This window comes from Danio rerio, chromosome 17 (genome assembly GCF_052040795.2).
Source record: "Danio rerio strain M-AB ecotype USA chromosome 17, GRCz13ab, whole genome shotgun sequence".
NCBI classification, from domain to species: domain Eukaryota; kingdom Metazoa; phylum Chordata; class Actinopteri; order Cypriniformes; family Danionidae; genus Danio; species Danio rerio.
This window is the reverse complement of record NC_141037.1, coordinates 23093619-23121553: the sequence shown is the minus strand read 5'-3', so window position 1 is coordinate 23121553 and position 27935 is coordinate 23093619. Positions and strand designations below refer to the sequence as shown.

At 34.3% G+C, this 27935-nt stretch overlaps 1 protein-coding gene across 19 annotated transcripts in view; it reads right to left on the bottom strand.

Moving 5' to 3' along the window:
* Positions 1-27935, bottom strand: part of ikzf5 (IKAROS family zinc finger 5) — a 260718-nt gene that overhangs the window by 47635 nt on the left and 185148 nt on the right. For 14 of the 19 annotated variants that reach the window (XM_087288792.1, XM_087288802.1, XM_087288790.1 and 11 more), the window contains one exon: positions 14504-14596. The exons of 3 other annotated variants lie outside the window; for them this stretch is intronic. The gene's annotated coding sequence lies outside the window, so the exon portion shown is untranslated. Of the gene's footprint in view, positions 1-14503; positions 14597-20384; positions 20935-27935 lie in introns of those variants that run through there. 2 more of the 19 variants (XM_087288799.1, XM_087288810.1) reach the window with 2 other exon arrangements.

Sequence of the window (27935 nt, the reverse complement as noted above, 5' to 3'; positions counted from 1 at the left end):
TTGTTGAGATATTTGTTGTTTCTCTTGATTGTTTTTACTTTTATAAAATGTTTACTTAATATGTTTCCCCAACATATAAATTTGGGCTACAAATTTCTGGACCATTATCATAAATTATTTAGTTAACTTAGCTCCATATTTTGGCTTCAGTATACTGACTAATCTAATGCATATGCACAAAGATGATATTATAAAGCTTCCTATAGAAAACATTCATTTAAATGAGAGATATATGTGCTCATATATGCTGGTCACTGAATATATATATATATATATATATATATATATATATATATATATATATATATATATATATATATATATATATATATATATATATATATACACTTGCATATACATTTTAAGACGTGTGTATTAAAGTATGCATTTAAACATCTCTGGGAAGAAATTAGTCCGGGAGCTAAACCTACACATCACCAGTGATGTAATCAGTGAAGATGGAAGGAAAACCCTGATTAGGGAGATTTATAGACACTGGAAGGCAGAGGTCAGTCAGGTGTGAGGACAGTCAGTGCACCTGTGCTTTACACAGACAGCCTGAGTGATGAGGTGACTGAAACCTGACTCATCTCACATATGTATATGCCTAATATTCATTCTAATCCAGGAAGTCAGACATTCAAATTACTGAAAACCTGCATTCCTATTTGGCAGATGTTTAAATTGTATTGAAGATATACGTTTCATCAGTTTTAGCTTTACCCGGGAATTGAACTCCAAACCTTGGCATTGCTAGAGCCACTCTCTGCTATTTGAGCTACAGGAAGGCTGTAACTTTGTTAAAAATAACCAAACGAGTTGAATGAGGTAACTTTAGTAAAAGAGATGAGGTTTATGTTGCGAATGCCCTGGAGAACACTTGACTGAGGCTGTTTTTAGTAAACAAGAAACTTGGTTTTAGAGAGACGTCTGCATAAAGCATCACCTCTGGGTAACAATACAGATGTGTATGTGTGTGAGTGAGAGAGAGAGAAAGTGTGTATATGTACTAGGGAGGCCCACCAGAGATCTTTTTCTTACAGGGAACATATTTGTAACCATTAGTTGGGTCTCCTGTTTCATGTTTCATGTCGTCTCGGAGCTAACAGCATCATCAGAGTGTCTATGTGTGTCCTGGAGCTCCATGTTAGTGGAAGGAGACTCTGGTGCCTCTTCGTCCCGCGGATGATGCATCATTCTGGGTGTAAAGAGTAACCCGAGCCCTTCCTCCAGCACGGCTGTGGTTCTCCGTGGCCCCACAGAGCCCTGGGGAGGCTTTTAAGGAGATTTGGTGCTAGAGAAAACAGCTCTTCAAAAGAAGTGTCGTTACATTACTGAGTAATTAGCACTGCACTAGGGGCAAAGAAGCTCTCTGGTGAACCAGCAGAAGCTACTGCTACACTAGAAGAGAGTGTCTGTGCGTGTGTGTATGTGTGTGTGTATGTGCGCTTTTGTTTTGGTTCAAAGCACCTTTTAGAAAGGCATGTGTGTGCTTTGTCTTTTGACGAGAAAAAAAAAATGCAGTCGACAGCCTTGTTATGCTAGCGTCTTTCTACGTCTCCGTAATCATTTAACACATTTACCGCAGCTTGTTCTGTTTCACCGAGTGAGAGAGTCACTAAGTGCCTTTTAAAAGCATAACAAACATTACAGGTTAACAAATGTGACATTTTAGATATATGCTATAAAGGGAAAACCACCCAACATTGCAGTACATTTAATTTGACAGAATGGGAAAATGGCAATTTGAGGCATTAGCGCTTGACTTTGAAAGCACCCGTTTGAAGTAAAAGACATGCTGATTGCTTTAATTGATAATCTGGGGTTGGTTAAGTGCGGTTTTTGGTGTGTGTGGTCTTAATGAATAAATGTGTGGTTTTTAACAAACACAAATTTGCCTGTTCTCTCTCTCTTTCTCTCTCTCTCTCATACACACACTTTTTTTATTCAGTCTGTAAAGAAAAATACAGAAATGCTACACGGATTGAATTCACACCACTGTAGAATATCCATCCATTTTTTTTGTCTGTTCAGTCAAAAGGGGCTTGTATTTCTTACTTCAAAGACTGTTTGAGGGTCTTGAGTGGTCTCTGAGAGCTAAAAAAGACACACACACAGATGTAGGCCCACGCTAAACCAAGTGGCCAAAGTCACCACTTACCCTTAGTCCTCGTTAAGGAGACTGTTATCATATTAGAATCATATTAGCAGAGCATGGCTTAACCTGAGAGGTCAGAGGTCACAGATCAAAGGTAGAGACCTGTGGGAAGAGCAGGAGGAGAGGATGATCCTCACCTCTGTAACGGAATCCTCTCATTACAATAAAGCTCCTGCGCTCTGCCTGCTGGCCAGAGAGAGACAGAGAAAGACAGACAGAGAGAGCGAGAGAGAGTCATGTGATAGGAAACAACCCGGAGGGAACGTAGCAGATTTAGGGCCAGCCAACCAATAAAAAAAGGAAACAATGACATCATGATGACACAGAAGCAGAGGAGGCTTTATTCTCAAAGACTTTCAAAGCAGCAGGTAAAGATGACAAAGAAACGAACACTTAGATCTTAGTTAAGAAAAGTGGGGTGCTTTTAGATTTTAAATTAGTTCAACAGCACACCTGACATCACTGACCATCCCAAAATACGAGGGAAACTTAAACGTCAAAACAATGACTTATAGATTTAAGAAGTGGTCAAATTCTCTTAAATTTATATACACTAAATTTATAATTGTACAATTTTGTTCATATTTAACTTAAAATAATAATAAAAAAAAAGGTTTCTAACTGGGGTCTGGTTTCAGGGAGTCGTGAATTCATATTTATTATTCATTAATTTATATTTATATTTATATATATATAGTATGTAATTATTTTTGCTTTTATTCAAGTAACAAATTCCAGCTTATTCAATTTTAACAAATTTTATCTTCATATTATTTCCCTTAGTGTTTGTGGTCATCACAATAACTAAACCTAGATTTCCTAAATAAATACTTCAAACAAACACTAGGAATTGTATAAGTAAAAAAAGTTACACTTTTAATTATATCATTGTAGTTACAATTATTTTACAGTCTTTCATTTTCTCATTTAATATATCTGTACTCACATTAACAACTACTAAATCTGAACCCCTACCTCTAAACTTATATATCTATTTACACTACCTGTCAAAAGTTTGGGGTTAGTAGGATTTTTAAATGTTTTAAAATAAGCTTCTCCTGCTCAACAAGGCTGCATTTATTTAATCAAACATACAGTACAAATTATAAAATTGTGAAATGTTATTGCTCTATAAAATAACTGTTCAAAAGTAGTTTATCATTTAATTTAATAATTTATTCCAGTGATTTTAAAGATACATTTTTATCTTCATTACTCCAGTCCTTAGAATCACATGATCCTTCAGAAATCACTCTAATATTAGTTATAATAATAATAATAATAATAATAATAATAATAATAATAATAATAATAATAATAATTATAATAATAATAATAATAAAATTACATACCAACATGTTAATAATATATTGCCTAATAAATAGGGGATAGTTCGCTGAAAACTCAAACTGAGTAAAGGGTTTCAAACTTGTTTAAATTGAATTTTTCTTATTAACACAATATTAAGATGTCTTGAAGAATGTTGAAAACTGGTAGCCATTAAAGTCAATGTTTACCAAATATTAATACTAATAAATATATCTTTTGTGCTAAACAGCAAAAACAAAAAAACACTCTGGACCAACTTGAGGGAGAATATATTTCCATTTTTTAGTGAACTATCCCTTTAAGCCTGTTTGAACTAATTCCTTTAACAGTCCATCAGCTTTTGCAGGCCACAAGACCTGGCCACTGGAGCAGAGGGCCCGCCTGTGGGCTTCTGCTCAGGCTTGAGGTCAGTGGCTGTGATCAGGGTTATGACCTGTGACTCATGGCTGGAACACACAGAGCTGGAGTTGCCATCTCACAGTGAATAAAGATCTTTGACCTTCACCTGAGATTAGTATCAGTACCAGATCTAGTGTTTATTTCACTTCCACCCTCTAACTAAACCCTCTTTTTTTCTGTCCCAGTCTTTGTCCTTCAAAAATGACATGCAATGGATGGTTGAATCCTGGCAGAATGAGACAAATGGTAGTGATAGCCATATGAAACAGGCCTCTTTTTGAATGAAATGATGCTCTCTTTTAATTTATCATTTACTTTAATATATACACATATATTATATATATATATATATATATATATATATATATATATATATATATATATATATATATATATATATATATATATATATATATATATATATATAACACAAAGTCGACCCAAGAGTCACTTTTTTAAAAAAGGATAACATTGTATTATATAGTAAATATCTAACTTTTCAGTTTTATTTCAAAGAAACAAACCAACCATTTTCACACAAAAGAGTTTCATACAAGATGCTTGCCAGGTTTTAAATGATAGAAAACAAATATATTGTGTAGATTTTATATTAAGATATATATATTTATTTGTTATATTGTGGAGTAGAGAATGTGTTGGACCCCCCCACCAAGCATTTGTTTTTTAATCTTGGTAATGAGGCAAAGAAATGTATACTTTTATTGTGGTCATCTCCTAAAGTTCCCTCTTTTTAAATGTGGTTGTCTTAATGTATTCTACTCGAGAAGCTCCCCTATGACATACATCAAAAGTCTGATGACTTTTGGCAGCTATGGACAGCTTTTTGGTATAACATTAATAATTTCTCCTGATTTTCTTTTCTATAGTGAATATTTTAGCTTCTAGCCTGACTGTATTATTCTGTTTACTTGTTTCCTATTATTTCCTACTGTATAGCTGAGACTGTATTGGTATGTATTAAAATAACCGAGGATTAATAATAAAAAAATAAAGATAAAAAAAGACAAAATATATTTTGACTAGGGTTGTATGATATTGGAAAAATCTGACATTGCGCTATTTTGATTTGCCGCAATAAATTTATTGTGATATGAACTAAATTACATAAGATGATTTGAACAACTCTATTTGGGAATATTTCATTAATTTAGATCGACTGGAATGATCAAGTCTTTTTTCTATGCAGTCCATCTGCATAAATTATAATAAATTACTAGTACAAATAAATAATTACATAATAAACAAATAAACAAATAGTGTTTTTGGTTTTCCAAGGAGTCTGACAGTATTTATGTACAAAAATCTAATGTAAAATAACATGGTCATTGTTATATAAATAATAAAAAAATATCAAAGATTAATAATACCATTATCATTTAATCTTTAATAAATAATCTAATCCTGCGATATGACTGTTGCAGATACAAACATTGTGATATTGATGCTCAAAACGATATTGTTCAGCCCTAGTTTGGACGTAAAATGTTGGTGTATGTGAAGTAATATTGTGATCCAAATACACTTGTGAATTTCAAGTCTTAATCTTTTGACAAAACAAAAAGGTCCCTGTCTCTCACTATATAATTAGTTACAAAATATCAAATTAAAGTGCAGTTAGTCCCAATAACTTTGTCCAAAATTGTCCAAAGGTTTCACTTTAATTTGACATTTTATTTCTAAAGTATACAAGTGTATATATTTAGATAAAAAAAAATCAACTACATTTTATGTAAATAAAAACATACGCTTTAAAGTTTTACAAAGGTCCTGCTTGTTCTTATTTCTAACAATTATTTAGAGAGAAAAATTGTCAAATTAAGAGTCCAAAGTTGACAAAATGTTTTGTTTTTATGAACATTATTTTTCATACAAAAACTTTAAAGTAAAACTGCTTTTATTAAATTAGTTTTCTTTAATAATCTCAATAAAATCTACAGAGCAGAAGGAGGCAGTAAAACTATTTTTTAACTGAAAAATACTTTTAAAAAACATGTTTTAAAAATCCAATGCTTTGTTTTACTTAAACAGTCACATTTAATTCAACATTATATGCAGTTTCCTCATTAAAAATACTAGAAACTTCTAAGTTAAGTGTTTTCATTTTGAAAGGTTGAAACAAAAAGAGTTAAGCTTAAATTTCTTTTTTAATCATGACATCACTGAAGCACAGCACAGTTCAGCCTCAGCTTTGCCAAAGTCACCCGCAGCCATTAACCCAAAAAAAAAAAATCTTCATGAGGCTTGAAGCCACTGAGAGAAAGCAGCAGATCCACATCCACAAGAAAGAGATCTGAAAGAAACGACGAGCAGATCTGAAGGCTTTATGGAGGATTAGAGCCGACGGTGCGCTGAGTGATTGGTCAAGTCTTTACGATGTCATCACCTGTCACCGATTGCTACGGGCAGAATTTACAGCTCGCCGGTGACACTTCTCACATATCAAATCATATTCCTGCGACTGTCAAACCCGCCGATCCACACTAAAAAACTGCACACCGCCCTCAAACTCCCCACGAATGAATGAATAGAAAGGGCCTTAACAGAAAAAAGAGAGGGGAGGAAAACGAGGGAGGGAAAGGTAGCAATTCTGTCCTTCCTGCAATTAGCATTCACGGTTAGCTAAGCAGAACTAATGCAGTGAATCTGAGAGTGTTGAGTTACGCGCTCGCTGTCGAAGAAGCCCTGGGCAGATTAGACTGTAGAGAGAGATGATGAACAAGAAAGAAAGAGAGAACAAACCCTTCAGATCCATTACAAGCTTTATTAGGCTTCTGGGTTATTGCTAGTCTGCTCTCCACAGGGGCTAAAACACTAGCACACACACAAGAAGGGAATGGGATGTGTTTAGCCTTGAGGAGGTCAGTGCTTAAGAAGTTAATGATGGGGTTGTTTTCAAAACAAAACAAAAAAAAAACAACAAAAAAAAGAACTTTCCAGCCTGTATGACTCTGGGATTTGTTCTGTGTGTTTTTTGAACTCAAAACATTTGCCCCTAATAGCAAGCTAAAACCAATAAAACATCCCAGAAATTAACATTCAAATTAAAACTACACACACAAATACTTTTTAGAACCAAAATAACGTTTCTTTTTTTTTAAATGCTTCATTTAAAAGGTAAACAAAAAATAGTTACACTGATAAAAAATGATTAAAACATGATTCCTTGGACTTACACATTTTTTTAAGTTAAGTGGTTGTACACAATTCATTTGGGTTGAATTTATATGAATTTTATTTTATTGTATAGCCATACTTAAATTTGTCCTTATTTATTTATTTATTTATTTATTTATTTATTTATTTATTTATTTATTTATTTATTTATTACCATTATTATTGTTGTTGTTGTTGTTATTAACAGTATTTGAAGAAATATATTGCAAATTTAAACCAATACAGTGTATGTGACATGGACGATCCCAGAAACTATTATTATACTTTACAATTTAACGCTTTTAAACTTAATTTCAGCTTAATTTATTTCTACCAATAAATTAAATTAAATGTTCTTTGTCTACACTAAAATTAATGAATTAAAACTATATACACATATTAATTTTTAAAAAACATGGCATGTCAGACCCAATTTTACTGTAAGAAATTATTCAAAGATGATTCCTAAGATTTACTTCTCTTTTTAAGGTAAGTGGTTGTAGACAAATTTATTTGAGCTGACTTTAAACACAAAGTAAATTAAATTGAATTTGTTAGTTTAAATTTAATCCATATAAGTTGTTTGCAACAATTTTGCAGAAAGCATTTTTTCAGTGCATAGCCAGACTAAAATTTGTGCTTTTATTTTGTTATTATTATTATTATTATTAATATTATTATTATTACAATCTTCATTATTATTAATATAATAGTAATAATAATAATAATAGTATTTAAAGACATATATGGCCAATCTAAACCAATACAGTGTATATGACATCCACATGGATGATCCTAGAAATTATTATTATATATTATTATGCTTTATAATTTAATGCTTTGGAATTTACTTTCAGCTAAAATAATTTGTGCTAAGAAATTAAATAAAAGTTTTATTTAAAAGAACAGTGTGCTTTTATTTTTTTTATCCCCGAAAATATTTCTTTTCAAAAGTAAACAATACAGTCTATATATCATCACAACCCTTCAAGGATGAGCCAAAAATGGGGTTTTCAAAATTAATCACTTTAAGATATTTAAAAAAAACATTTAATTACTTAATCTTTTTTAAGTCTAAAGAACCTTTTGTGGATTAAAAAGATTGCTGGATGTTAAAGATTCTTCATTGAATGATTGCTGCTAGTAAAGAACGCTTATTTCTAAGAGTGCATGCTTGATGTGGAGCGCCAAACTGAATGGTTTTCTCAAATGTCTCTGACAGTTGACAGCTGAAAGAACACTGAACAGAGGCTCACAGTGGCCTCATGTCTTGTGGGCTCCTGCTCTTCAAACACTGTATCTCTGACAGAAGACATAACAGCCGAGGGCCACTGTCCAGCGTGCGTTTAAAACACTGCATTTGAAAAGGGCCTATTACGCCTGCCAATCTCCTGCCTTCCTTCTATCTACTTTAGCTCAGTGATACGTCTCTATTTCTGTTTTCAGAGGGTTGGGTTAAATTCTTAGTTGAAGAATCGACTCCTTTTTCAGTAAGTATTTATGTCAAAATTGACATCACTAGAAGCTAATTTTAAATGACAGAATTGTAATACATTATAATTGGTAACACAATGCAATCTAGGAAATTAGATGTTGTTTCTAATACGCAATAATAAAACAACTTTAATAAAGCTTTTTTCAGAAATTTCAAATAAGCCTGTCAGGCCAATGATAAAAGATTGTTTTAATCAATACAGCCTAATTGGAAATGCACAAAATACCCAAAAATTTACTAAGCATGCAGTTTTTATAGGTAAAATGAATGCTACAGGCAAGTATGATGCCAAAATTTTTGTTCCTTTTCACACCAATGATTTTTATAAGAAACAAGACCGTTTTTAGTTAATCAAAGAATATTTTTATGCAGTTTTTTGCACAACAACAAATAAATAACCAAAAAATGACTTATTGGTGCTTACAATTTGTTATCGAATATATTTGCCTTATCTATTTATTTCCATATAAACATCTTTTCCAGCGTTGTCAGTTTGCTCAGTAGCTCACTTTTTATGATGTTATACTTCCAATGCAGAGTTCTCAAGTCGATTCCGGTGGTTAAATAAAAGAGATAAAAGCAATGTAAAATAAAGGTAAAACATGGTCGCAGCGCACTTTACTTATGCTTCCTTTTGAAAACTCTAGGGTTTAGAGAATGGTTTAAGCCAGTAGTTTGCTAGTCTAGTTGTTCTATACCAAAGCACGATTTTATTGTGGACATAAAGAGGATGCGTATCTGAAACATACAACAAAACGTACCCCAAGTGTTGTATTTCAGATTTGTAAAAATGTAGACAGCGCCCTCTAGTGAATGTCATCTGAAACAAACAAAAACATGTACCAAGAGCAATGCATTTTACAATTTGCAAAAATTGTAGGCTGAGGCATGTATTTCCAATGAGCATGAGCTGATTTTAATCAACTTTATTCTTCTTTTCATCTTGTTAAATCAAGGTTTACGATTATGGCCTCCCAATCATCCCCATCCCCAAATTGGCTCTATCATTAGCCCCTTTCACACAGTGATACCGGTAAATATCCGGAAAATTTACAGAACGACTTTACCGGTATATACAAAAAAGCGCTGTTCACACAGGCGAGGACGTTACGGAAATTTTCCGGAAAAGAGCATTCACACATCCATTCCAAAATACCGGTAAATTCTGACATCATTCACCACAAATGAGCTTTAAACGGCTGCGCTTGTATTTGTAAACATTTGACTAAATTACAAACTCTTTTGATGATCAATATTGTAAACAACTTTCCCAGGATCATATTCGCATGTCGAGATGTTCATAATATGTGCGTGTGCAGGCACTCACAGGCTGTTTCATGGGCACACGCAAAGCTTGAAGGTAAACAAACAACGGCTTATCATAAGCATCTTATCGATGATTATTTGCACAGTTGGCATTAAGAAGAACATATGAACATTATCTGACTAACTTCTAGCAGCTAAATGTGTCTGGAAAAATATTCAAAGGCTTTTATTCTCACAAACCGCGCGGACGTAAATGCGTCTGACTGTTGTGATTGGCTAAAGCAGAAGTCTTACGTCAGCACGTTCTAGACGTGCAAAGGCTTATTCCGGAAATCTTCGTTCTGCGTTCACACAGCGCAGCATTCGGAAAATAGTCAGAACGAATTTACCGGTATTTTCAAAAAGGACCTGTCCACACATACAACCTTTCCGGAAAATTGCCGGTAATTTTCCGGAAAGGTCTGTATGTGTGAAAGGGGCTATTGTCTCTCCACTCCACCAGTAGCTGGTGTGCCGTGAGGGCACTGGCACTTTTGTCCTGTGGCTGCCGTCGCATCATCCAAGTGGATGCTGCACACTGGTGATGAAGTGGGGAGACCCCCCTCATGGTTTTGAAGCGCTTTGGGTGTATGGCCATACACAATAACTGCACTATATAAATACACATTATTTCTTACTACTACTTACTACTTTTCAAAATTACAGTTATGATTTCTTGACCTACTTACTTTACTATAAGCATTAAAATCCAACTATTCTAAGTATAGCTGTCACTGAAAACGACTGTTTAAATGCCATTGTGTTGTGATTGACAGGATTAAAAGAGCAAGCTCCACTTGGACGTTCAATTACCACTATTTTATTTCACAGGCTAATCGTAGCCTTCATTTTGAAGATGCTTTCTAAAATAATATCCAGGTATTTCCCAACCATGTAGGTCATGGATGATGTGGTGTGATCTCATCGCACTCTGTAAAATCATACATGCACCTTCTGTCCTTTTTTGGGATCAGCTTGATCTCATGAGTCTTGGATGTCACTTCTCCATAGGTCATTAAGAAGTTCTCACGCCACCCGTTTGCTTTAAGAATGCTTCAGAAGTTCCACTTGTCCTCTATCATAATGGACATAATAGGAACATGTTGCCCTTGATATAGTTACTTGCTTTCCCTTTCTGCCATGAAATCAAACACCTTATATGCTTTACTCCTGCTAGATGATCACTTATTACACCTGACAAGATGAGCGCATACTTGAGAGGTTAAGAAAAAAATTAGTGTAAGTCAATGTATATGATGAACAGATATTCCTAAATACATATTGATCAGTAAACATAAAGCTCAATACCTGATTGACATGCTAAAACAAATCTCATTGGCTTCAAAAGCTGAAATGTGACAAGCTAACCACATTGATTCTTGTTAGTCAAGCAAGTTTCTATGACCAAATTTAAGTAATGTAAAGACTGATTAAAGCGTAAATTGTAGGTCTGATTGACAGGTTTGGTTTGATTAAAATTAACTATGGTATGTGTACTATCAGAATTTCATAAAATCAGTTGGCCAATAAATTAACTCTGGTTTCTTTCCATTTAAAGATGTTTATTGAGTTATCATGCAGCATAACAATAAACTTTCTTTCTTTCTTTCTTTCTTTCTTTCTCATCTAGTGATATAACTTAAAACAGTCCAAAAAAATGAGTGAAATCAACAAATGTACAAAACTAAACATATCAACATGTGTAAACTGTATATAAAATTGAGCACTATTGATAAATTTAGGCATGTAGACGTGGTCACGACCATCTGGTGCAGTTCAAACTAAGCAACAGAATGGGGAAGAAAGGTGAATTAAGTAACTTTAAACGTGGCGTAGTTATTGGTGCCAGACAGGCTGGTCTGAGTATTTCAGAAAATGCTGATCAACTGGGAATTTCATGCACAACCATCTCTAGGGTTTACAGAGAATGGTCCCAAAAAGAAAAAAATATCCAGTGAGCGGCAGTTCTGTGGGCGCAAATGCCTTGTTGATGCCAGAGGTCAGAGGAGAATGGATTCTGGCTGATAAAAAGGCAACAGTAACTCAAATAACCACTCGTTACAACCGAGGTATGCAGAAGAGCATCTGTGAATGCACAACATGTAGAACCTTGAGGCGGATTGGCTACAGCAGCAGAAAACCACACCGGGTGCCATTTTGTAAGATAAGAAAAGGAAACTGAGGGTACAATTTGCACAGGCTCAGCAAAATTGTACAATAAAAGATTGGAAAATAATGAGTCTCAATTTCTGCTGTGACACTGGGATGGTAGGGTCAGAATTTGGCGCTAACAACGTCAAAGCATGAATCCATCCTGTCTATATCAATAGTTAAAGCTGCTGGTGGTGGTGTAATGATGTGGGGGATTTTTTTATTGGCACACTTTGGGCCTATTAGTACCAACCGAGCAAATCTACAGCAACTGCGTGATGCTATCATGTCATTATGGACCAAAATCTCTAAGTAATATTTCCAGAACCTTGTTAAATCTATGCCACAAAGGATTAAGGCAGTTCTGAAGGCAAATGGGGTCCAACCTGGAACAAGTAAGGTGTACCTAATAAAGTGGCCAGTGAATGTATATTAAATCCAATTATGGCTCTTACAGTATAGTTGTTCTAATCAGTTGAATAATAGTGTTCACACCAAAACAGTGAGCAGATTACAGTCTGTATATATGCAAATGAACACTTTTGCACAGTGTAACAAATAACACAAATTGGTCATGCAATAATTGAAATATACATGAAATATATATTGCATATGTAATATGCAATTTCCACATCAGTTGAGTAAAAACATTTACTCATAATTTAATTTGAGCATAAAATTTGCATGATGCAATATTAATTAAGCCAATCAGCAAAGAGCTTTTTGACATGTCCTGTATCATACAATTGAGGAAAGTATTATTGTAGCTGTCTGCATAAAATTCCTAAAAAAAAAAAAAAAAAAAAAAAAAGACTTACTAAATGGTGACAGCTTGGAAAGAAGTTAGTGATGAAGTTGGACTACCTGATACGTGATGGAAATATGAGAACTATAAATGAGTACTACATATGGAAATATAAGTATTATAAACTGGTTAGCATCAACATTAGGCAAAGTTAGCACACATTTGCATTCTAGACAGAAGAAGCGAGTCAGGAGCAGTTGTGTGCACCTCTTGATGGTGCTGTAAACCCAGACATGTATCTGTTGGCTTTTCTGTCTATTTAGAACTACAGTTACAGAGTAAAAATAGTAGCTTTCCCCACCATGGTAGTTGATGGAAAAAGTGGCAAAAAGTAATGATTATGTTGATGTGTTTGAAGAGTTTAAATAAAATCATTGTGTGAGTGAAGCAAAGCACATCCTGCAAGTAATCTAGAGTGATACAATGCATATATTCACAACATGAATATTAAATGCTGCAATACAAACATTGGTGCACACCAAACCAAGCTACAAATATGAGCCTTCGACCAAAAACATCTAAATAAACCAAAAACAGAACATGATGTGACAAGATTATGATTGAACCAGAATTTTTTTTTTCTTATTGTAGATCAGGGATCACCAAACTTGTTCCTGGAGGTCCGGTGTCCAGCAGATTTTAGCTCCAACCCTAAATTAAACTCACCTGAACAAGATAATCAAGGTCTTTCTAGGTATACTTGAAACACCCAGGCAGGTGTGTTGAGGCAAGTTGGAGCTAAACCCGGCAGGGCATGCAGCAGACCTCCAGGAACGAGATTGGTGACCCCTGTAATAGACTGCTGGGTTGGGCAGTATGACCAAATTTCTATTTCAAGTCATTTTATTTCCTATTTACATACAGTAGATAATGTAATATATTTAAATTAATATATTTAAATAGATTATTCCAAAAAATAACAAAAACTGGTACAATAATTAAGTATAATTCTATAAATAGTTCTATTTGTTTCCTTGCCTTTTTATTTCTTTTTATGTATTCTTGTATTATGTACTGGTTCTCCTACTGTTAAATTTACTATTGTAAAGCATTCTTGAACACTAAAATGGCCCTAGATTTAAATTAATTTAAGATTTTTTTTATCCAAGTGTTATCTTCTTAGAATAAGTATTATTAGAGCACACACTGAATTAAGTTCACAACATGTTTTGTAGAATGTAGAGAAAAACAGTTTGGTATTGGCCAAAACCAAAGCCAAAGCAGGATACATTGTAGCACTCCTAGTGAGGAGTTCAAAAACCACAAGACTTTTTTTTTAACCAACCAGAAATGTGGTATATCTTTCATCAGTATAAACTTGTCTCTTGTCTCTATAAACAGTCTCTTGAAAAGACTGAGACAGTCTTTTACACTTTAATTCTGTGTGTGTGTAATAATAATAAACGTAGTAATGTAGTAATAAACTACTTTTTTGCTTTGCTCTAACCCTTATTTGACTGAAGTTGTAGCAGATTTCCATGACAGTGTCACAGTCAATAAGTGAATCCTTTTTCATATATTCTGACCAAAATATTAAACAAGAATAAGCATTTTATGACATAACTTCATGTTGTGTGTGTTTTTTTTTCACGTTCCCAGTCTAAGGTTGTATTGTACACAGAGTTATTCTACATTCACAGTATCGAGTCAATAATCCAGCACAGTTAATCTTTATCAGACTACTGACCTGATCTCCGTGCACTTCAGTCAGAACTTTCCTCAGTCTTATGTGCAGCGTCTTGCAGATGTGAAGATTCCCTAAATTCACTCGTTAATGCATCTGTTAAAAAAAGTTACATATATGAAGCATTGATTTTAAAAGTGTGTGTCAGATACAAGCTGACAAGTAAATGGTCATGCATCATTCACAACATAATACAGTATACATTTGTTGTTTATAAGTAAGCAATAATCTGTGATCAATATTTTAAATGTAGATTGATTTCTCTAATCTAAATGGTTTCTCAAGTGCATTCTGTCATCAATGCTGCTGTGTGATGTACAGTATCACAACACTATGGAGACCTGAGGAGAAGCTGGGATTAATCCTTAATGTCGATCATCAATCAACTGATCCACCATAGCAAATGGAGAAAATATTTGTGCTGTTTAATGTTCTTTTTAAGACATTTCATAGGTTTTCTGTAAATGTTAGATAGTCATGCAAACATAAATATTTGAATGTCAGGAGCATAGACTGCAAGGTGTGAGTGAGTGAATGAACGCTGCTGCAGGGCAATTGAATAATAGTACAATAATTCTGTGTAAAATATCTATTTTGCTAAACCATTTGTTGTTGATATTAAATGAGCATTGTGTAGAAATCGAAACCTACACATATATTAGATAGTAGCACTGTAAAGGCGGTATTGAATTGAGTAAACAAAAAAGTAAGTTGTGAAATGTAAGAGCTCAAATGAAGAGTTCAGATGCAAAAAAAAAAAAAAAAGTGCCATATAGAATTTCCATAGAAAATGAACATTTTTCTCAACCTCCTTTGTTTATGTTGAGATATCTAACTTCAAAGAACAGGAAAAAGACTTATTCTTTGCCATAAAAGAGATATTACTGAACACACAGCCTGATAAAAAAATGCTCATTTTAGAGGAAGATTTTAGATGGCATTTACTGGTTTTTGAATCTTAACTCGTCAAATGCTTTTTCTTAGTTTTGATTATAACTCATTGCAAATTTTATTCTATTTTTTATTTATTTATTTTCTTATCTATTTACTGTTTTTAACTTCTACTGATTTAATGCTTTTAAGAGCATTTTAGATTGTAATGTTCTAATGATCTGCTTAATGTTCACCAAACTATAAAGGTAAAACTGTCATACAACCAAACAGAAAATCTGCAAGGCTATAATAGTAGCCTCTGTAAGAAAAGCAACAGGTAATATCACAGCTTTCCTGTTAGTGAGTGTTAGAAGTGTTGGCTTAACCTGACCATTAAAGAAATAAAACAAAATAAATGTTTTTGTTTATTTATTGCAACTTACTGCATTTAATCACATTGTAAAATAATCACAAATAAAACATACATTGTAACAGGGGTGAATCAGATCGCATTGTATTGGTAGCTGCTTCATACCTACAGTTGAAGTCAGAATTATTAGCCCCCCTTTGAATTTTTTTTCTTCTTTAAATATTTCCCAAATGATGTTTAACAGAGCAAGTTTTTCAAAGTATGTCTGGTAAGATTTTTTTTCAGAAGAAAGTCTTATTTGTTTTATTTCGGCTAAAATAAAAGCAGCTTATTTTTTTAAAAACCATTTAAAGGTCAAAATTATTAGCCCCTGTAAGCTAATTTCTTTTCTGTAGTCTACAGAACAACCCATCGTTATATCATAACTTCCCTAATTACCCCAACCTCCCTAGTTAACCTAATTAACATAGTTAAGCCTTTAAATGTGACTTTAAGCTGTACAGAAGTGTCTGGAAAAATATGTAGTCAAATATTATTTACTAGCATCATTGCAATGATATAATAAATCAGTTATTAGAAATGAGTTATTAAAACTAATATGTTTAGAAATGTGTTGAAAAAATCTTCTCTTTGTTTAACAGAAATTAGGGGAAAAATAAACAGAGGGGCTAATCATTCAGGGGTGCTAATAATTCTGACTTCGACTGTATATTTAATGTATCATATTGGCTACCATAGGGATGCATATCATATAGGCCTCAGTTTCAGAGGCACATACTTTCTTAGACTTACACACACACTGCATGTGAGTTAGCCACACCCTCTAATTTACATGTCCCAACATACATGGGAATAAATACATTGGGGTATGCAATTTATTCAGCTGTAATGATATATGATTTAATACCACCCACCCAGACCTAACAGATTGTAAACATTCATACAAATTAGCCACTAAATAAAATATTTAAAGATTGACATTGAACACATTATGATGTACGATATGCCCTTGAACCAAGAGAATGAAAGTGTGAACATCCCTAAAATCTTGATTTGGATTTAATCGCTTGGTTCACATGATTTGTGTTTAGAGTGAACAGACTTTCAACGATTGTCCAAAGATGCAAGAGTCTTATGGCTTTAAAATGACAAAAGGATGAGTAAACAGTGACAGATTTAAATTTTGAGCTGAATTAACCATCATTTGTGTAAATAAATGTCCAAAAAGAGGTGGCAATGACTGATCCATTGTTACTGGCCCGTTGTGGTGATCGGGAACTCAAATCAATAGCCTGTTGTCCTGTAATAAGCACTTCCAGAGATATGCTGACACACGCTGAGAGGACATTTTTTGAGCTAATGTTACTTTTATGTCTTTTCATGATTATTCCAGCTACCTCCTAATCAATACAAGTAGAAAAAGAAAAAACATTACATATATAGTGTGGGCCTTCATACACACACACAATGGTCCAAAAGAAACACACAAGCAGGCGCACACACAAAAGCACACACAATCTGGCAGATTTTGCTGCTCGCTGATCTGTAATTGCAGTGGATTGAATCTACAGTTTAGCAAAGAGAAATAATTGCCTAGCTAATCAGAGTAATTCAAGGTAATGGTTGATTCACATTTCGCAATATGGCCCATAGCACTTCTGTTTAATGAATGCTGCTTGCCAATATTTACTGCTAAAGGATTTTAGCAGAAAGTCGATAATGTATCTGTGCTCCCACCAGAAATGGCAGCAATTATTTTGCTCATTGAAGAAGCTTGTTTTAGCAGACATGGAACAACATACATTGTGATCAACAGCTGTTTTTTTTAAATGCTGTATTTAAAAAAAAAAAAGGAGAAAAGGTTAGGATGATTTAAAAAAGAATACAAGCAGGCATTATCTTGATAACTGTTTCAACTAAAGCCTATAAGTTCAGTCAGGGGGCAGAGAAATCAGGACACAGGTAGAGGCAATAGAGACTGACAGAGAAAATAGAAAAAGAAACACTGGTTAGGAAGATAAAAAACAAAGGAGAAAAGTATATGAAGAGCCTGTAAATGAATGAAGAAAAAAAGAAAAATCCTTAATACATAACCTCCTTTTTTATAACAGAGTTTAATAAAACATAATCTCCTGCTTTTGTTGTGCATTATTTCCTTTAAATGTCATATTTTATTTCTTTCATTTGTCTTTAGATTGCTATCAGTCAATATTTGTATTTAAAAATGTCAATTAATTAATTGTTTTCCCTTAATAATGAATTGACAATTAATTAATTCAATATTCTATCAAAATACCTTGATAAAATAGCTAACTTGTTTATGCTATTACAAAAAGCTAAAGTTAATATTTTAGAGGACAAAACGCATATAATTGACACCATTTTGAAACCATTGAAGAAAATCTCGAAGTTAAATTAAATTTATTTCGGTTTCAATTTCTCACTAAAATGCTCATAGGCCTATAACCTCTTGTAGTTTGGCCAGAGGAGAAATGGTCGTGCCAGCTGAGCCTGGTTTCTCTCGATGTTTTTTCCTTCACTTTCTTCAATTGTTGAAGTTTTGTTCCTCGCCATTGTCGCCACTGGCTTGCTTGGTTTGGGACTAGTGAAGCTGCGCATCAGTGGATTTGCTCTTCAGTGTTTGGACTTTCAGCAGTGAAAATTTAACCACACTGAACTGAACTAGAGACGCGGTGGCGCAGTGGGTAGTACGTTCTCCTCACAGCAAGAAGGTTTGGGCCTCGGCTGGGTCAGTTGGCGTTTCTCTGTGGAGTTTGCATGTTCTCCACAAGTGCAAAGACATGTGGTATAGGTAAATTGGGTAGGCTAAATTGTCTGTAGTGTATGTGTGTGTGTAAATGAGTGTGTGTGGATGTTTCCCAGTGATGGCTTGTGGCTGGAAGGCCATCCGCTCCGTAAAACATGTGATGGATAAGTGGGCGGTTCATTCCGCTGTGTCGACCCAGAATCAATAAAGATACTAAGCCGAAAAGAAAATGAATGAATGAACTGAACTAAACTCAACTCAACTCAACTCAACTTCAACTCAACTTCAACTCAGAAAAGTGCACTGACATTTTCAATTTACTACAACTTCTATGTTAGGCTGATATGACACAATCTACATTTTAAAAGCACTATTGAAATAAAGATGAATTGAATTGAATGGTTTATTTTTATAAGAGTAAGCTACTTTATGACTACACGGTAAAAAACGCTAAGTTCCATGCAATTGATGTGTTGAGAAAACATGAAGAAATTAAGTTGCCTAATGGTTTTAACTAATTTAAGTGGATTGAACATAAACAACTAAGTTGTCTCCATAAAACCACAAAAAAATGTGTTGTAGCTTATTATAAATAAGTAGTTTGAACAAACTTAGTGTAACCCCTTTTCCCCCTTAACATTTTTATTTTGTGCATTTTGCCCCCATGCACTCCTTGTGAAATTCATCATTTAATCAAGATACAGTTTAGTATTTTACATATAAATCTAATTATTAAGGTTGTTTTTAGCATCATTAGCTTCAGGCTCAAAAATGAAAGTGTAAACACAAAGTGAATCAGCACCAAATGCATCATTTTCTTTCTTGGTCTAAACCAAATAAAGCAAGAGAATTGAACTACAAGTGTGAAAACCCCTAAAATCTGACAGTGGACCTTTCATTTGTATTAAATCACTCTACACTCAAAAAATTACTTTTGCGGCTTGTTCAAACTACTCTTTTCAAATTAGCTGAAAAAACACAATTCTTAAGTTTTTTTTTTTTTTTGAAAAAGCTTAATTGCTTTATGTTCAGTCAACATAAATTTCTAAAAACGATTAAGTTAACTTCATTGATTTGTGTTGGGACAACATAAAGAAATTGTGTGGAACTTAGCATGTTTTACTGTGTATCTATTGTGAATTAAATTGATTAATGTCGTAAATAACGTTCAATTTCAGAATCAGCATGACCAGAATCAGAAAGAGGTTCATTGGACATATGTTTTCATATGAGGAATTTGTTGTCGTGAAAGAAACATCCACAAATTTCTTGCCCGTTCCACTCATTTCTTGCACCTCATTCTGCTTCACAAAGCCTTAAATTTATCATCAGGTGCCACATGTATTAAAAATCTAACATTCTACTGGATAATACACCATATTTAATGGCATGAATAAATGAACAGCAATCTGTAATTCATGTGTAAACTATCCCTTTTTTATCCAGTCTTATCTCATTGCAGAGCGATGTAAGCAAACTCCATTGAGATGAATTTAGTGTGACAGATGGTGGGAGAGAGCTGGAATACAGACAGCTTAATTACTATTAATTCATTAACTGGCTTGAGCACTTACAGTATTCAGATTTAAGTAAACAGTTTATGTGGGAGATATATAGAGAGAGAGAGTACGCCAGCACATTACAAGCAAGCCGCTCCTGTACTTCAGCAAAATTTGAGATGTTCTTGTTATGAGGGAAGGAGGGAGAACATTGATTATACGCTGTATTTGTTTAACTAATGTAATCCCCAGATTCAGCGTGTTTGTCTAGTAGCTGATCAGTTGGCCGTGTCATGAATCAGAATGACGGAGGCATGAAGGAAAAGTCTAATATATCTGACACAGTCCAGGTCCTGCTCCAGTCGCTCTACTCACATTATTGATGGATCTTTCAGCTCCGACACTCTCTTTACAGCCGCGCGAATGACGAATGAGAAGAAAGAGGCGGCCAAACACACACACCGGCCTCCATTTCTGTGCCGCTGAACGCCAGGAGCGCTGGAGCTCAACACCGGCGTTGCATATTGATCGATCTCGGGCCTCTTTGATAATTTGATGCGCGTCACATTTGACAACGTTATGCTGGGGGGAGGTTGTATCTAGAGGGCTAATGAAACTGTTAAGCCATAGAAGAGGGAAAGGGAGGTGCAGGATAGGCTTGGATAGATGCTGTTTTTCGGCTACATTAACCTTGCAAATAGCTGTCAGAGATTCATAACGTGCACGCAACACACACTCACTTATGCGCACACACCTCCCTCAACTCCTAATAACTTTGTCATTGTTGACATTAACATTAAACAGAAGCCTGAGCCATTAAAATCCCCTGTGCCTCGACACCAGGCGCATTATGTTGTTGGTGGAGAAAATGAAACTCTTGTTAGCATTATGGCCCGACGCTTATAGCGATATGCAGTTGAGCGATTCTGAACATTTGATTTTGAAAGTATGCTGCACGTGAGTGATGAACACAGGGTGACGTAAAGGAGGAAGTGCAAAGATGAAAGTCAGAGGTCAGAATTCAATTTTGAATGCCACTTTAGTTTCTCAGCTGAAATCAAGAAAAAAATGGTGCAGTTCCAACTTGAACTGAAAACTGTTTTACTTCAAAGATATGCATAAAATATGTGCAAAGATCAACTAGAAAAGACTGGCTTTAAAAATTGAGGGTACTTTAGTTCTAAACCATTATTAAATCCATTCAGTAAATCTTTAGGTCTGGCGGGAGCACTTTTAGCTTAGCTTAGCATATATCATCGAATTGGATTAGACTGTTAGCATCTCTTCAAAAATGACAAAAGAGTATTGCTTTTTAAAGCTCGACTTTTCTGTAGTTATTTTGTGTACTAAGACTGACAGATCAGTTATTTTCTAGGCTATGATATGGCAAGAAACTATAATCTCATTCCAGAGTAATAATCAAGGAACTTTGCTGCTGTACCATGGCAGCAGTTTACATGACCGATATGAGCTCCATGTGCAACCTGCGGTCGAGTTGACTAGCAGGGGACTATTTTCGGGTGCTGCATAATATTATTACATGTTTCTCAGTATATGATACAACGACAGTATTGTCAAGCTCATTATTCAGCAAAATGCTAATGGTCTGATCTGAATCAATGATCTATGTTAAACTAAGCTAAGAGTGCTATCACCATTCATAGACGGGATTTTAAAAAAGGGAAATTCCATCTGTTTTACTTTACGCCAGCTGTAAAATCAACAAAATTTTTAAATGGTGTTAGTTTAATTTCTAACAAAAATGCCTAAATTTCCTTTATATTGTTTTTTGAAATATTGTTGCTAAATTATATGAGATATGCATGTCACTTTTTCTGTAGAACATTAAAGAGTTTAATGTTAAAGAGTTAGTTTAAACTGTAGTCCTATGAGTTCCATAATATGTAAGTCAATGGCTTTGCATTTTGAGTGTCAAAAGCATATACAAAATGAATAATTGTAGCTCCTGAATAACTCCTCACAGTTATTATAGGAAGCCATAGGGGTTTTAATTTTGTGCTGCCTGTTTATGTTGTTTTGACACTGAAAGTGCTGAAAGCCCTTGACTTTTAAGGATCAGCAATGACCAGTTTAAAAAAAATGTTCTATTGAAGACAAACATCCTGGTAGATTTGGAATAGCCAGAGTTTTTTGTTTTGTTTTGTTTTTAAATTTACAGGTTCTGCTTGATGCATTTCCCGAATTTTCATTGTCAATTGTAATCATTTGTTTTGGTTCAATTTGAAAGTATCCCAACTATTGCAGAGCCCAGGGGGCTGGAGCTTGGCCCCACCTTGATCCCTGAATAGCCAAAGAGTTAGTACAGCAAATATTCATTTTTTTTTTAAATGAACAATTCCTTTCAGTGAACCATTCCCTACCGCACAATTTTAAAGTTCAAATAACCATCGTCTGTACTGAAACAATTTCATTCAGTAAACAAGAACAGCTTTTTATACCGAGTTCATCACACATTATTAGAAACACACACACAAGCGTCGAGATAAAATCACATGTAAAAAACACAAAATTCATGGTTTTAGAAAAATTTTTGACAGTTTTTTTTTTTGTACATGAAAATGTTCCACAAAACAAGTGCTTAATGTTTGCTTCACGTTTCTCATGATTTTAATGTGAAGCTCATAGTTTTTCTAGATTTGATTTCTAAGAAACAAAATTATCTTTGCCTCAATCAAAACAAGTCAAGAGCTGAAAAGATGACCACAATTCAAGTTATCCGTCCAAATCTGATTTGTTTACATTTCATTTATTGTTTTATTTTTGAGAATGGCAGGAAATGTGGATTCATCTGAAGTATTTCCAATAAGCCATCTGTGTAGACAAAGCTAATCAAATTTTGTTGAGATGGAGCGATGTGAGATTTACCACAGACAGAGAGGCTAAAGAAGAGCGATAACAAGACTTTCTTTTTAGAGCAGCCTTCCTATGAACTATCCAGCCAATTATGCCAACATAATGACTTAACATCTTGCATCTTTAACGATAAGCAGGCAGATAACATTTACAGTAGTATGTTTTATTAAGAATGATTAAAAAGAGTGATGCCAGGAGGAACCACTTCCACACCTATAGGACTCAGGGAGAGAGAGAGAGAGAGAGAGAGAGATAGAGAGAGCTAGACTGGTGATGCCAGACACAAAAAGCACTAAGATGTTCCACTCAGATCCCATAATTGGTCGAGAGGCTTCATTTCACTGCCTGATTTCCTGTCTTTTGACTGGTTTTAACAAGGCTGATGCTTTTAATAGAGCTCTGAGTACTGACTACTCTGAAGCTCCTCTCTTCCCTCACACCAAAAATCTACCCATCCCTCTCTCTATTCTTTTCTTTTTTCTCGGCGGATAAAAGAGCGGAGACATAAACCATCTTTGCGCCATTCGCCGTTGAATACCTGAAAACCTTCTGCCACCCCTTATCATGCCAGGATCAGACACCAAACAGCCATTTTCCTCGCCCAATCACTGCCCTGGCAACATCAGAGAGAAAGAGAGAGAGAGAGGGAGAAATTGAAAGACATCCTCATGCGCTGAATGCTTTGCAGTTTTTTTTCCTCATAAATGAAAGCTGGGTAATGTAAGATACGTTTCTGCCTTTCACAGACCAGTTTACAGCACCCCCCCTTCACCTCTGAGATGACAGGCAGGTAAAGAGAGAGAAAGAGAGACAGAGAGAAGAGGAGAGAGAGAATAAAGCAGCCGACAAAATGGGACAGCAAATTACTACATTTCCCCCCTCCGAATGCTGCTTTCATTACCTGGGAAAATATATCAAAAGGTACTTCAGTCCGAAAGGTATTTTAATAATACATTACTGTCCTCATAACTACTCTTAACCTTTAGGTAGAAATGCATTTTGGATGAATGCAGCTGTCGAGGCCTGGTGCTGGGATAATGAGACTTAGGCCTTATTTACCGCTGTCTGTCTGGAGGAGTAGACAGCCTGCAGCCTTCAGTAGAGAGAGAGAGACGACTGCATCCCGGCGGCTGATATACACTCATCCCGACTGCAGCCCTTAAACATGGTGGAGAACAGCTAAGAGAATTTACAGGACAATAATGCCGACTGATTCAAAACATGCCCCCCGACTTCATAAAAAAGCAATGCATTCGCTTTAAAATTAACCAGAGATGATACTTGTCCCCTCTTACACAAATGTACAATTTCATTGGATTTTTTATTTCTCGTTTTATGTCAACTTTGACATTAGCAGGCTACTTCCATTTAAAATGATTGCTTTCAAGTTCTAAGACAAAAAACACTGCTGAGAAAAAAAACTAAGGCTCCTCTCAGTTTTGCCAGAAAACATCTTGATGATCATCAAATCTCTGTGGACTGATAAGACTAAACTTTTTGGAAGGTGTGTGTCCCATTATGTGTGGCGCAAAAAATAACACTGCATTACAGAAAAAAAAACATCATACCAACAGTTTAATTTGCTGATGTTAATGGGATGGTCTGGGCGGTTTGCTCCTTTAGGACCTGGAACACTTGCTGTGGTAAATGGAAGAAAGAATTCTACTGTGTACACTGAAGAAGATTGACCTTAGACTGAAGCAAACTTTGGTTCTGCAAAGACAATAATCCAAAGCACACCAGAAAGGCTACTTCTGTATAGCTGATGAAAAACAAAATGATGACTTTGGAGTGACCTAGTCAAAGTCCTGACCTGAATCCAAATGAGATTCTGTGGCACGACCTTAAAATGACAGTTCATGCTCGAAAAACCTTCCAATGTGGCTGAATTACAACAATTCTGCAAAGATGAGACAGCCAAAATTCCTCCACAGACTTGTAGTAGAGCTCTAGTAGAGCACTTATAGCAAGTTATCAAAAATGCTTGCTGCTGCTAAGGGTGGCCTAACTCATTGTTAGGTTTAGGGGGCAAACACTTTTTTCAGACAAGGCTATGTAATTTTGAATTTTGTTTTCCCTTAATAATGAAATACTTTCATTTAAAAACTGCATGATGTGTTTTTATCTATGACTAATATTTAAATATGATGATATGAAAAATGAAAGTTTGACAAACCTAAAAGAATACTGGAAATATATGAAAATGTTGTAATGACACATAAGAAATCAATGTGTTCCACAACCATGACAACACAAACAAGAATCATGTGCATATTATATTTGGCTAATTTGATTATTCTCTCTCATTTATAACAACTGTCCTTTTTCTTCGACCACTAAATACAAATCACATTGGAAATAAATCCAACAACAATAATAAAAAAAGAGGATTGATGCGCTGTTTGCAGCTCATTGCATTGTGTTATCATCACTGATGTTATTCCTGCGGTCTTTACTACACACTGTTTATGATTATTATACTCAGTTAAATCATAGTTAAGGCTGAGTGGAACCTGTGATCAATGCTTCTCACTCTCTTTCCCTCTCTCTCCTTCAGGGTGAAAGGTGAAGCAGCAGCTCTTGTTTGCAGGTATGTGTGTGTTTGTGTGTAGCGTCTGTTGTTTTGTTGCTCTGCAGGCCTCAGAATGCTCTTTTGGCCTTGTGTACAGATGCTCATTATGTTAGCATGGTGCTACATCCTCATGTGGAGGTGCAGTAATGAGGGTCTAGAGCTTTTATACTCAAGAAGAGCATCTTTGCCTGCCAGGGAAAATAAACATCATTTGAGAGGGAGACAGGCAGATGATAAAACAGGCAGAAGAAAAAAATATAGACTTTCACTGAAAGGTATATTGATAAAAGGTTTTACACCATCACAAAATGATATAATATATATTTTCTAGTTAGAATATATATATATATATATATATATATATATATATATATATATATATATATATATATATATATATATATATATATTTATATTTATATATATATATATATATATATATATATATATATATATATATATATATATATTAAACTTATATACTAAACTAGTTAATTTAAGGCAAAAATACTAGCTCTCATGTGAAATATTAGTAGTTTTTTAAATAATAATGAAGGACAGAATATTTTTTGAACATTATTAAACAAAATCGTTTCAATAACTAATTTTTTTGTTTTGTTTTCGTCATAAAGGTAGTATATAATATTGTATTAGTTATTTTGCAAGATATTGGTATTCAGCATTAAATGCAATAAAATAAACTTAACTGGGTTTAAAAAAAGTGGTATGTCCTTTAGCCAATTGAAAAAATATATATTATTAAGGGGGCTAATAATATTGACATTGGCCAAAATGAAAGAAATAAGACCAGAGGGAAAAAATGAAAGGACATATTGTGAAAGATACTGTGTACATAAAGTTAAATTCAAATTTATTATCACTTTTTTATTCTTTTAAAAACACTAGAGAAGATGACACATATTTAAACAATAGTTTTAATAACTAATTTCTATTAACTAATTTATTTTGTATTTGCCAAGATGACAGTACATAATATTTTACTATTTATTTAGCAAGATAGTCATATTGAGCTTAAATAGCATTTTAAAGACTTAAGACTTATATGCTTTACTAGGCAAGTTAGGTTAATAAGACTATTTATTAGAATCAAAAACAAATATTTGTCAAGAGGGCTAATAATATTGACCTTAAAACAATTTAATATATATACTGTATATAAACTATATAGACCTTTTTGAGGAATATAAACAAAAACAATGGTCCCAACATATTTCCTCATTCATTCATTTTCTTGTCGGTTTAGTCCCTTTATTAATCCAGGTTCGCCACAGCGGAATGAACCGCCATCTTATCCAGCAAGTTTTTACGCAGCGGATGCCCTTCCAGCCACAACCCATCTCTGGGAAACATCCACACACATTCGCACACACACACACACATACACTACAGACAATTTAGCCTACCCAATTCACCTGTACCGCATGTCTTTGGACTGTGGGGGAAACCGGAGCACCCAGAGGAAACCCACCGAAGGCAGGGAGAACATGCAAACTTCACACAGAAACACCAACTGAGCCGAGGTTCGAACCAGTGAGCCAGTGACCTTCTTGCTGTGAGGCGACAGCACTACCAACTGCGCCACTGCCTCGCCCAACATATTTCCTGTTTTACATTTTTAATTTCTATAGCTTCAGAGAATCCAAAAAGAGTGACATATTGATAAATAATGCTATGATAGCTGTTTTAACATTAAGTTATGATTGAACTGCCTCTTGTTACAGTTATGAAATAGTTTGATAACACGCAGGAAATGTTCATGGACCAATGACATGACCACATTGAAATTATCTACCAGGGGTGCCCAAACTCAGTTCTGGAGGGCCGGTGTCCTGGAGAGTTTAGCTCCAACCCTAATCAAACACACCTGAAGCAGCTGATCAAGCTCTTACTGCATACACTAGAAACTTGGTTGGAGCTAAAATCTGCAGGACACTAGCCCTCCAGGACCAAGATGGGGCACCCCTGGTCTATACTGTATATAAAATGTATTTAAAAAAATATTATTATATTATAGAAAATACTGTCAAAAATTACCTTTGTCTATTAAACATTACTAGGGAAATATCTGAAATGGAATAAAACTTAATAATAATAATAGTAGTAGTAGTAATTTTACTGTAATATTCAATTGTATACACAATAAAAAAAGTGTGTAAATGTGCATTTAAGTTGTCTTTAATATGGGTTTTAATGTCCATAATGACGTCTTAGACATATACTGCAATGGATATCAAAAATTATTACACAAATATAAAACTTAAATTATTTTTATCAAATAAATATTAATATTTAAATATCATAAAATTAAATAAAATTAATGATATGACATATTCAATTTTATTGTAATATATTCATACTTTATATTAATATAATAAACAATGTCAAATATTTTTTACATACAGTTGAAGTCAGAATTATTAACCCCCTTTTTCCCCCAATTTCTGTTTAAGGGAGAGCAG